A 13,141-nucleotide genomic window follows, 5' to 3' on the forward strand; every position below is an offset into this window, starting at 1 on the left:
GCACCTCTCACTACACAGCTGGAAACATTAAAGATCACAGAAACAAAAAAGGAAATGCCTACAACATCCTCCTTACAAATAAAAGATATGGGTTGTGGAGAGTACTCTATTGCAAATACTTTAAGTGGGAAATAGTTGTCTCTTTCTCCTAAGTCCTTTGGGAAACCTCACACTATAGTGCAAAAGCGAGACAAAGGAAAAGAAATTGTCAGATACATAGACTCATGCTCTTTCATTAGATGGGGTGACTTACAAGAAGAATCCCTAAATGAAGATGTTAACCATTGGATATATAGAGAAGAAGATCATATGATAATACCCAGAATACACACAGATCAATATGGCAATGGATTAAAAATACTCCAAAGACATGGATATGATGGTACCACACGCCTTGGGTTATAGAAAAAAGGAAGACTAGAACCTATTGTTCCTAATGATAATCCAGGGAATCAAGGATTGGGATACAAGAATGTACACAACATATCACCGAAGCAAGATAGCGTACTCTTGATATACTAAATCGACCAAGCAAACCATCAGATTTCATATCACAAAGGAATTTGTCCACACAGGTGCTTCCATCTTCCTCTCAAACAAGTAATCGGGTACCTACATCACCAAGTGCAGAATCAGATGGAGAAGACATGAGACAACTCTTGCAAGACCCTACCACTGAGTTACAAAATGATGCAGTTGTTGACACAACAGTACAGGCTAATGTGGCAATAGATGCAGGTTTACCACCACCACCCGAATCCCACCCATGGTTATTGTCACTACTTCTACCATGAGAAGCAATTCAGGCTCAACCTAATGAAACAGATGAAGAAAGATTGCAAAGGCTTATACGAGGCTTAAGGAGGGTAACTAATGTCCAAAGAAGACCAGTCAATCTACAACAAAATCAGAGGCAGGAACAAGAAGAAATAAGTGATGATAGCTCATATGATGAAACATATATTGAAAGTGAGACAGACTCTCATGACTACGAATTCTTATCACTCCATGATTCTAGCCCACTAGAAAGTGTAATATTAAGAAATCAAATAAGGCTTATACAGGATGAAGATACACAAAGTCAGTTAAACAATCAAGTCTTCATGTTATCAGAGTCTACTACAGAAGGGAGTAATGATTTACCCCTAGTGCATTCACACTTGATTGATTGGGGGCAAGAAGGAAAACCAACACTCGATTGGTTTGAAAATGGTGAAGCAATTTCAGAATTTCTAGGAGTCAGAGAGGGATTTCCACAAGGTGATCATAAAGCAGGGTTTGTTATAAACCTAAATAGAACAGCATACTTCAGAGAAGAAAGTACTTATGTAAAAGAACATAAGGATCAAACTACTTATAATGACAAGAGTGATTTGGGTAATCTTCCTATGGAAAGGGAAAGGTCAGCGTTACTTACAGAGGAAACAGAAGAAGTAAGCATAGAAAAAGGGGAGGTTGTACATAACATCCATCTGGCAAAATCACTAAGCAAGGAAGAAAAAGATAGATTCATCCATTTTTTCAAACAAAGACCTATCAAATTTTCTTGTTCCTATTCAGACATGCCAGGCTTAGACTCTAAATTAGTGTTGCATCACTTACCTTTGATACCAGGAGTTAAACCTTACAAGAAAAAATTGAGAAAAATGCATCCAAGTATCACATTACTGGTTAAAATAGAACTACAAAAGTTGCTGGATGTAGGTTTTATTAGTTCTATTGACTACGTGGAATGGATATCCAACCTGGTACCTGTGACTAAGCCCACAGGAGGCATAAGAATCTGTACTGATTTTCGAGATCTAAATAAATCTTGTCCTAAGGATGACTTTCCGCTACCCAATATCGACATGATAGTTGACCTAACAGCTAGAAATGAGATGCTATCCTTAATGGATGGTTTTTCAGGATACAACCAGATTAAAATTATACTAGAAGATCAACATAAAATGACTTTTACATGCCCATGGGGAACATACTGTTGGAATATGATGCCATTTGGTGTCAAAAATGTCAGAGCAACATACCAAAGAGCCATGACAACATTGTTTCATGACATGATCCATAACATAATGGAAGATTACGTGGATGACATATTGGCTAAATCACAAACAAGAGAAAGTCACCTTGGAGTTCTTACACAGATATTTGATCGGTTAGAATAGTATAATGTTAGATTAAACTCGAAGAAGTGTGTGTTTGGCGTAACAGTAGGTAAACTATTAGGGTTTATAGTATCAAACAGAGGAATTGAAATAGACCCTGCCAAGGTCAAGGCAATCATTGATATGTAACCTTCGTCAACACTTAAACAACTCAGAGGGTTACAAGGAAGACTGCAATCCATAAGGAGATTCATAGCACAGTTGGCAGATAAGTGTCACCCATTCCAGCATTTACTCAGGAAAGGAGTTACTTTTAAATGGATAGAACAATGCCAAGAAGCTTTCCAAGATCTGAAAGATTATCTTTTGAACACACCAGTGTTAATATCTCCTACTCTAGGACAACGTCTATTGTTATACATATCAGCAACGAACTCAGCTCTAAGAGCTCTATTGGCACATCATGACAAAAATGGAAAAGAAAGAGCCATTTATTATATAAGTAGGACTTTGATCGGCTATGAGCTTAATTATACCTCCATAGAGCAAGCATGCTTAGCAGTAATATTTACATCCCAAAAGCTCAGACATTCCATGTTGAGTCATAAGGTACAACTCATTGCATGTTTTGACCCACTCAAGTACCTATTGAGTAGAACAACATTGACCGGGCGATTTGCTAAGTGGGTTATGATCTTGAGTGAGTTTGATATAGAATACATAGACAGAAAAGCCATCAAAGGACAAATTATAGCAGATCAATTAGCAGAAGCTCCTTTACAGGATAGTCACCCATTGCTGATAGACTTTCCAGACAAATCCATGTTTACATTAACTGCCTCAGTAATGTGGAAGTTATACTTTGATGGGTCATATACAAGTCACGAATCTGGAGCAGGGATTCTCTTCATTACTCCTCAAGGGGACATTATACCTAAGTCATTTAGGATCAATTTCCAATGCACCAACAATATGGCTGAATATGAAGCTCTTCTCATAGGACTTTGTATAGTTGTACAATAGAAAATACAAGAGTTACAAGTCTATGGTGATTCGCAGTTGATTGTAAACCAGGTCAATGATGATTACAACACGAAGGATAACAAACTCATCCCTTATAAGAAGTTGGTCGAAGATTACAAAGAGCACTTTAGCAAAATTGCCTTCAAACAAATCCCAAGGATACAAAACAAGGTAGTAGATGCAATGGCAACCATAGGATCTCTTTTGAATATGCCTGCTAACGAAACTCAGTTTGAGTTCATAGAACAGTTGATGCTACCTACAAATGAGACTCCCCTATTGGAATATGTATGTGCAATCATGGGTCTAGAATCACCTTGGTACAATGAAATATATACATATTTACATACTCAATACATGTCACCTGATCTATCTAGAAATCAAAAGAAGACATTTATTCGTCAGGCATCTAGATACACCATTATAGTTGATACTTTGTATAGAAAGGGTTTCAATGGAACTCTTCTCCAATGTTTGGATGAGAATGAAGCATACCTTTCTTTAAAAGAAGTCCATGATGGAATCTGTGGGTCTCACCAAAGCGGTCCACCGTTGTCAAATAAATTGCTAAGAACAGGGTATTACTGGCCAACCATGGAAAAAGATGCTTACAAGTATGTATAGAAGTGTAAACAATTCCATATGCATGGAGACCTTATTCATGCACTAGCACAAGATCTTCAACCCATCACATCACCATGGCCATTTTCACAATGGGGATTAGATCTAGTGGGTAAAATAAACCCTACTTCTTCTAATGGGCACAAGTTTATATTAACAGCCACTTAATACTTTACCAAATGGGTTGAGGAAATTCCTCTAACATACACCACTAGAAAGAAGATAGAAAAATTCATGCTCAACTACATTATATGTAGATATGGAGTTGCAATGTGTTTTGTTACAGATAACGGACGTCCATTTAAAAACTAGGAAGTGAAAGAGTTGTGTGACAAATTCCACATACAACAGAGATTTGCCACGTCATATTATCCACAAAGTAATGGACAAGAAGAGGCTACAAATAAAACAATATTGGAAATTCTTAAGAAAGTAGTCACTGACATAGGACGGGACTGGCATCTCCAATTAAATCCCGCTCTCTAGGCTTAAAGAACAGGAGTACGCACACCTACAAGAGCAACACCATATTCCTTGGTCTATGGTACATAAGCGATACTTCCCATTGAAATAGAAATAGCATCTCTAAGAGTCTCCTTAGAGAACATCATATCAGAGGAAGACTACAGGGTAGCCAGGTTACAAGAACTCGAAACCCTTGATGAAAAAAGACAAACAACATTTAATCATCTACAAGGATATCAAAATAGACTGAGATGGAGTTATAATAAATGAGTCTGCCCATGAACTTTTCAAGTGGGAGATCTAGTACTTAAAGAAAATAAAAGGAACCTAGCGGAACGAGAAAGGCCAGGGAAATTTGAACCTAACTGGATATGTCCTTTCATTATAAAAAGGGTCATAGGCAATGGAGCATATAATTTGGCTACCATGGAGGGAGATCCACTCTCTGACCCTATGAACAACATACACCTCAAGCGATATTATACCTCAGGGCTGTGTAGTTTAGGTTTTTTTACTTTCTACATTGCATATCATATCATTTAAAACATTTGCATTACATATAGTTTCTTTTTTAAATGCATCGCATTCTCAAAATTTCTGCATTTTCATATAGCAACATCAATAAAACAAGACAACTGTTCAAGTTTATCATCTGTTTGCATTTTAGAGAAGCAAAGATCATCTCATTTCTTAGATATTAAGACATGAAGTCTTCGAGATCCTAAGGTCATTCATTTTCAACATTACCCTGTGAAGACGCTTTACTTATGGTTGGGTAGTGATTTCACTATTTGAGACTTGTCAACCCAAAATCTATCAATTGTTATATCTCACACATTAAGAAGATCTTTAATTCATTCTAGACACCTAGTTGATCATATGACTAGTGAAAAATCTAAAATTCTACTTCAGCGCCGTTGTAATTGTCACACCCAAGTAGGTTTCATTACTTACAAGTCAAGGCAAGAAAATAAAAAGAAAAAGAGATATGCCAAATATCCATCCCAAGGCAAAAGAGCAATGATATATAACTGAAATATCATGTGTACAAGTGCAATAAAAAATCTTGACTACGGAACATGCAAGTAACTCCATCAGGGCTATGAATGCCTACTGGCAATGGAGCAATATTTGAGAAATTACAGTCTATAACCTCATCGGAGCTCTCAAGGTTTGCTGGTAGTGAGGCTCTATTCGAGATACTTTTGAAGTTAGAATAATCCATGTAGCTAGTCATATAGGATGCTAAGGATCTTTAGTGAACACAAGAGAAGGAATTAACTCATCTACACACACATGGGCAAATGAAGATCAAATTTTCAAGAACAAATGGGGAAGTTTTCCATGTCTCCATTTGTAAATTTGAGTCACTAAGTGTGTTGAGTTGAATGTTCCAAAGGGCCTTAGGGATCGATTGACCACTTACCTATGAAATGTTTTGCACCTTCATTTCAATTGGGGTATTACAAATGCTAAAACAAACACAGTCAACCTTGTTCGAATAGGAAATACATTTTCATTCTCCATATTGCATTCACATAGGTCATGTCAAAAATTCATTTATCTCCGCATACATTCTGCAGATCATCATGTCATACAGGTCTGCACACTGGGGGTATAACTAAAAAAATCCTAAAAATCAGATAAAGTCCTGAAAAAAATCCTCAAAATCAGATAAAGTCCTGAAAAAATCCAAAAAAACATATAAAGTCCTGAAAAAAATCCTAAAAATCAGATAAAGTCCTGAAAAAATCCAGAAACAATGGAAAACTCAAAATCCAAAAATAATGAAAAACACAAAATTCAAAAACATTGAAAATCGTAAAATACCAAAAACATCCATATAACGATCCTGAAAAAAATCAACCAAAAACATTCAAATATGATCTTGAAAAAAATCAACCAAAAACATTCAAATATCGATCTACAAAATCCAAAAACATCGAAAAAGCTCTTGGAAAACAACTAAAATTCAAAAATCAATCAATCAAAAAAACTTGCAATAAAATATCTTCTTAGAAACATAAACCCTAGCAAATATCGAACAAACACTTCACATGAAGTTAACAAAGGATACAACTATCCAGTCAAACATCTACAATCAACTAATCAAACTGTCTTATTAATCGTATCATATCCATATCAACGTGATCATTATCTTGTCTTAAACAAAAGAGGATACACTCAAAATTAGTCAGGTCAGTCTTAAATGGGTTCCACAACTTTCTGAGATCAGACATTATCAACTATCACATCAAGCAACTGAGAACGAAGGCACAAGGTCAATATGGCTACTGGATTTTATCCGGGTCAGTCTTTATCTTTTATCATTTGGTGACATATTATGTTCCTATGCTACTCAAGGATGTCCACAAGTGACTAGAGGAGCAATGATGGGCATTATCTTTTTCTTTGTTTGCTGCTTGCTTGCTACGTGTTTGTTTCTTCAATGAGATATCTTTACATCTTGGTTCCTTATACCCTGATGTGCTAAGCTCCATTGTTCAATAATAAGGCTCAGTGATGAATATATATTGCGCAATAAAATAAATGACACAGGTTCGTGACTCATTCAATTTCATTCTCATCTTATGTGTTTCTTGATAGTCTGTTAATTTCCCATATTCTCTCTAAACCGTATATTCTTTCTAAACATTATTCTCTCATCATTTTCAATCATCTTCAATTGCTTCTAATTCTCATCTAATATTATTCTATTTCATTCTTTCATCTCACATTCTTCTTTTTTCAAGAGATCATTCATATCTTTAATGCATAAACAATCTCTCGAGGGGGTATTACACCCTAAGTATTACCGGGGCAGGAAATTTTTCGTTTTCTTTGAAACAACGTCATTTCGACATTGTCTCAAAGAGGGGCAAATGTAGACACCTAAAAATGTCTCATTGATCATGTACTAATTATTTGTCTAATTGGTTAAATAATTCTTTAATTATTTAATTAAGTTAATTAATCTTATTCTTCTATTTCATATTTCCTCATAGTCTTACTAATTATTCTATTTCTTATTCTATCATTATTTAATCATTTTAATCATTTTCTAAATATTAATTAAATATTAATTATTTAATTAAATTCCATTTCTAAATAATTAAATGGTTTCTTTAAATTATTTAATTAATTAATTAATTCTTCCATTTCCATATCCCCAAATTCTAATTTCATTTAATTTTACATTCTTCTAATTTCTTCCAAATTCAATAACATGTGCATGATTTTAAAAACCAAATTGAAAATCAAAGTCAAGTTCTAAATATAATTCAAATGCTAAATTGAGTCAAATATTTCTTTAAAATGAAAAAGAGTTGTATTTTGAGCATACATTCTATGTTTAAAGTTATTTTCAAGTTAAAAACTAATTAATTGGTTAGAAAAAGTATTTATTTTGTTAATTTTAATAGTTATAGAATAATTAGAAACATTTAATAAAAATTTAAATAATAATTAAAATATATATTAAAAATTATATTATATTTTTTCATTCTCTTAATCTTCTATTTTTTTTAGAATTTTAAATCAAAATTTATATAAAATTGTTTTAATGGAACTAATTTAATTTTTTTTTATACAAATAAATTTTAAAACTCAAATAAGAGATAAATAAGATATAAGTATTTGTGTATGAATCTAACTTGGATTTTTGAATTTAGAAACAAAAACAATCTTTTTGATCTTTCCAAATTGAAAATAAAAAATTATATATTATTTTTCAACTATTTGTGTATGCATATAAAGAAATTCTTTTTCCTTTCTAAATTGAAAATTAAAAATACTTTCCTTACTTAGAAAAAATAATTTAGATGATAAATTAGAAATTACTTTTAATAATAAATATTTTTTATATATTAAAAATTAAATATTACTTTTGAATTGTTCGTATAGAAATTTTTTATTTTTTTTTTAATTTAAAATGTTTAAAATTTAGAAACTTAAAATTGTTTTTGATCTTTCTAATTGAAAATAAAATATATATAAAAATGCTTTTTTTATCTTTCTAAATTAAAAATTAAGATTTTTTCCTTACTTTTTAAATCTAAACTTTCCTTTATTTTTAGTATACTTCAAGATTTTATATCATATCTTTCTTAGTGCACCTCCAAACTTTGTAATGAGACAATGCAAAACACACCAAACTGTGTAATGAGATTTTTCCTCTTGTAAAATTCAAACTAAACTTCCTAAACCGTATTTACTCAACAGTCGCATTGAAAGGACAAATCTACAGGGCTATAGCCCAGCTCCACAGATTCCTCCATTGAGGAAGGCAATGCTGCAAGACATTCATGGAGCAAAATCACCGATCTCTTTCATAAGCAATTTTACGATATCAAGAAAACTATTTTCAGGGTTAGAAAAATAAGTTACTACAACCCTGCATAATTATGTTTAATACTGTTATGGCTTCTCTTCGAAACCAAAACAATCCTATAGAGCTATATTTCCTTAAAATCAGGACAGAAAAAGGAAGTAAATGAGGGAATTTGCAGAAGTCAAGAAAACAGGGTGTGGGAAAGATAAGAAGAATGAAGGAAGGCATCCTCCAGCTATATTTCCTTAAAATCAAATCAGAACAAGTAAATCCAAATGACTTACATGTGCTTTTAGCCTTCTTCACGCGCTTCTTCTTTCTTTTTCTTCTGAAATGAAATAACCTTGATGCCCGTCTCTCTGTCTTGTACATGTATTTATATAATTTTCCATTTTCTCAAAATTTGGCTGGAAAACTTACTGATAAGGAACATATTATAGCGTCTATGCTGTTGGGAATGTGAAGCCCAACGGTCACATGACCATTCGTGTTCTTTCAATTGTTCATTTCATATCTGAATATGATTATATAATGGTTGTGTGCAGTCCATGTATGATAGAGTTGATTAATAGAAGTTATTCCCTGCTTTGAGTGTGGATGTGGCATATTTGCCGAACCACGATAAATCATGTGTTGTCTCTTGTTTTACTTTTTCTATTTCTGTTATTGTTTTCTCTGCTCATTCTAATCTTTACAATTGGTATCAGAACCATGTTGGCTTGAGCAGAGATGGAGGAAGAAGGAGAAGGTAAAACTTATAACTTCTATGGCAGTTTTACGTTCCTTGTAAAACTATGCTTCAAGCGCCACGTTCATTGGTGGGATGGTTGGAAGAAAGAGGGGGACTCAGTTGAAGAGGAGAATCCAGCGAAAGAAAAGGATGTTGGGATTCTTATTTGCTCTCCCGTTGAGCCAGCCTTGGCACTTATTGGCCAGACTGTTAATGGTCGAGAAGTTATTGGCATTCGTGTGGTGAAGGTTGAATGCCATGATAGTCCTGTATAGATGCTGAAATTTCTGAGCAGAAAGATGCTAGAAAAGAGGTTGTTGGTGAAGAGAGTGAACTCAAGAGATTGCGGGATGAAGAGCGTATGCTATCGGAGACCCAAGTTCAATCTGTTGTTGACTCCCGGGATGAGGAGGGTGCAGATTAGAGTGAGGTAGCAGAGCAAGGAGGCTTGGGAGAAATTTTGGCTTCGGAAAGCTCTGCAGATGGCATGGCCCTGGCAAAAGTAAAGAGGCACTCCCATGATGATGACAACCTTTGCACAGATAATTTCATAGAAGCCTACAAGCCTATGGACTTAGATGAAGAAGTGCAAGATGAAAGACGGTTTTCTGGTTTGCAACGGAAGAGGTCTTTGATAGGAGCGGAGGACAATGGGAAATGCTCCAAACAATTTAAGTTGGCAGCAGAAGAGGATGACAGTGGTGATGCCCAAACCAGAGATAGAGGGAAGCAGATTGCAACTCGATTCGCAGCCCCTACGCCTACTCCTCTCCACTTTTTTGGTGTCTATGATGGCCATGGTGGATCGCAGGCTTCAATATATTGTAAAAACCGTTTTCATAAGGCTCTAGCTGAGAAGTTGAGAGATGCATCTTCATTTTCCAAAGACTTGAGTCATTGGAACCAAGTCATGTCTGCTCGCTTCATGAAAATGGATACAATGGCAGACAGACAAGCAGGTGAGAGGAATTTGAGAGATGAGAGAAGGGAGTATGCACGGCGTAGCAAGGATCGATCCCCAGATCGCAGGAAAACTTCACGACGAAAAGAGGATGACTACAGAGGTGAAAGACATTCCCCAAGCCCAAGCCCAGGTCGTAGCAGAGGAGAAAGCCGCTATGAAAGGGAGCGTAGCCCCATTGCAGAGCCTTCTGTTTATAGAAATGGGCATCGTGATCGAAATTACTATTCTGTGAGAGAAAGTCATCATGAAAGCGAGCGCAGTGGGAGTCCAATCCCTAGGTTTGAGGATTACGGGGTTTCGAACCCTCGACGGAATGGGTACTATGAAATGGAAGGGCGGAGTCCAAGCCCTATTTACGATCACAGAGGGAGTCCCAGTTATAATCCCTACAGGCCCACCGAAAATCGCCAAGTGTTTTTGGAGAGGGATGTGAGGCGTCGCGAGGATAACCAATCAGAGAGTGATGATGAGGAACTAAAGGGGCTGGATTTTGATGAGTATTGCAGGCTTAAACGACAGAAATTGAGAAGAAAGCTAAAGAATTGTATTTGGAAGATTACTCCTAGTCCGTCGCATGAGGAGATGGAATTTGATCCCAGTGGAGAGAGACCAAATATTGAACAAACAGGGATTGATAGGTGCGTGAATGCAAAATTGAATGGTAAAAATGATGACCATGATTCCGAGGACAACGCACGGGAAAATAAGAGGAATGGAACAAAGAAGAAAGATTCTGGCAAGTGTTCTGACAGTGGGAGTGATGACGGTGAGCAGGGAAAGAAGAGATACATAATGAAGAAAGGAACCGGGAAGTATTCTGATAGTGAGAGTGATGACGGTGAACAGGGAAAGAAGAGATATATAACGAAGAAAGGATCCAGGAAGTATTCTGACAGTGAGAGTAAGGGACAAGTAAAGAAAAGAAATATTATCGTTAATCAGGCTGAATCCAGGACTGCCAACAGTGGCAATGGAGGCTACCGTGGCGTTACAATGGTGGTGGTGGAGCGTCTGAGGGCAGCTGGAGGAGATCAGTGTTTCAATAACTCTTTCAGAGTGTTGTCTTGGAGAAACATGGATAAGAATCAGTCTACTATTGAGAAAAAATTGGAGTCAGTAAAGCCGTTACTATATGATTGCTATGATTCATATGATAGGCATGAGAAATATGACAGGGTTAGGGATTTTCCTGGAAAGGCCAAGTCTCACGAAGTTGATGTAGCCTTGGAAGGCGAGAAGCCTACAATCATTACAAATGTAAAAGGACCCATAGACGTTTCACTACTATTTTGTCCAAAGCGGTTTTTTATAGAAAATGGGTTCCATGATCTCAGCACAGAGGAAGGGAGTAGGTTCCATATTCAAGTGACACATGGTGCATCACTTAAATGGGTACCTGAAGGGAATCATTACAGAATTACTATTGTGGAAGGTCTATTTGTATGTGTCAATTGTGGGCGATACCTGTCTTTCACGGTTCCCCAGTTGAAAGTTTGCAGTGACATTTGTCGGTTGCATGTTTTCATGGATGTCCTACCTGGGTACCAGGGTTTGGTTATGATACACCTTGAGAGGGTAGAAAAATTTGTAGTGAATCAAGAATGTCTCACTTGGCAGAAGGAGAAGACCGAGGAAGATAACAATTTTTTTGATGTTTTATTATGGGGGAGCACACAAGCAGGAGACTCTGATGAAGGAGTATATTTTGCTACTACAGATAGTGATGTTTCTGATTATAGATTTATGAGCAACTTTGTGCCCATAGAAGTTTCAAGAGAAGATGCTCAGTGGATAAGTTTTCTTCAGTCTGACGTGCTTTGGCTAAGATTAATTCAAAGTGTATGCCAGCAGAAGATTGCGAAGCTAAATTCTAGCAGGGTGGTTGTAATGTGAATTTTGAAATGGAAGCAGGGATGTTCTGCATGATTGTACCAGTTGAACTTCACGGGGGAGATTGTTGGGAATGTGAAGCCCAACAGTCACATGACCATTCACGTTCTCCCGATTGTTCATTTCATATTTGAATATGATTATATAATGGCTGTGTGCAGCCCATGTAAGATAGAGTTGATTAATATAAGTTATTTCCTACATTGAGTGTGGATGTAGGCATATTTGCCGAACCACGATAAATCGTGTGTTGTCTCTTATTTTATTTTTTCTGTTTCTGTTATTGCTTTCTCTGTTCATTCTAATCTTTACACACGCATCTTCCAGACAAACCGCTTTGTCTTCCATTTTCATTGTAACTATCGAGCATGTGAATCGTTTCTTTTTATGTATAGGACAATGTTTGTAATCATATGCCTTTGTAACTGTCAGAATATGAATCATTTCTTTTTTCTTATTGAGATTGCTGCCATTGTAGGTTTTTCTTATTGAGATTGCTGCCATTGTAGGTTATGCTTCTCCACGTAATAAGCATACCCAAAAAGACTTGCACCCATGTGAATGGAGAGTTTTAAACTCTCCATGTATAATATTAGTATTACAGGATTAGGAGAAGTTTTAAATTGAAGGTTATTAATTCCTGCCTAGAATTATACCCGAGGGGCAGTGTTTAACTGGCCGTGATTTAAATAAATTTACTTTTATCAATTAGAAACCAGTTTTTATTTTTGTTAATACGAATTCTAAAGATAGGAGAAGCAAGGTGCTCAGAAGTTAAAAGTAATTTGGTGGCCTATTATGCACAATGCAGACTTGTAGTCTGCCAATACAAGAAAACGCGTGAATTTTCAAGTCTGAAATTTATGCCGTCTGCAACTCTGCAGAGTTTATATTCCTAAAATAGTTTTATAATGTTTTTTTTTAATTATTAAGCATCCCTAACATGTGTGACTCATGGAGTGCAGCAGAAGCTGTGCAACGCGGCATTCTATAAAATAGTTTACGCACCTTGA

Source organism: Cryptomeria japonica, chromosome 5, assembly GCF_030272615.1.
Source record: "Cryptomeria japonica chromosome 5, Sugi_1.0, whole genome shotgun sequence".
Lineage (NCBI taxonomy): Eukaryota > Viridiplantae > Streptophyta > Pinopsida > Cupressales > Cupressaceae > Cryptomeria > Cryptomeria japonica.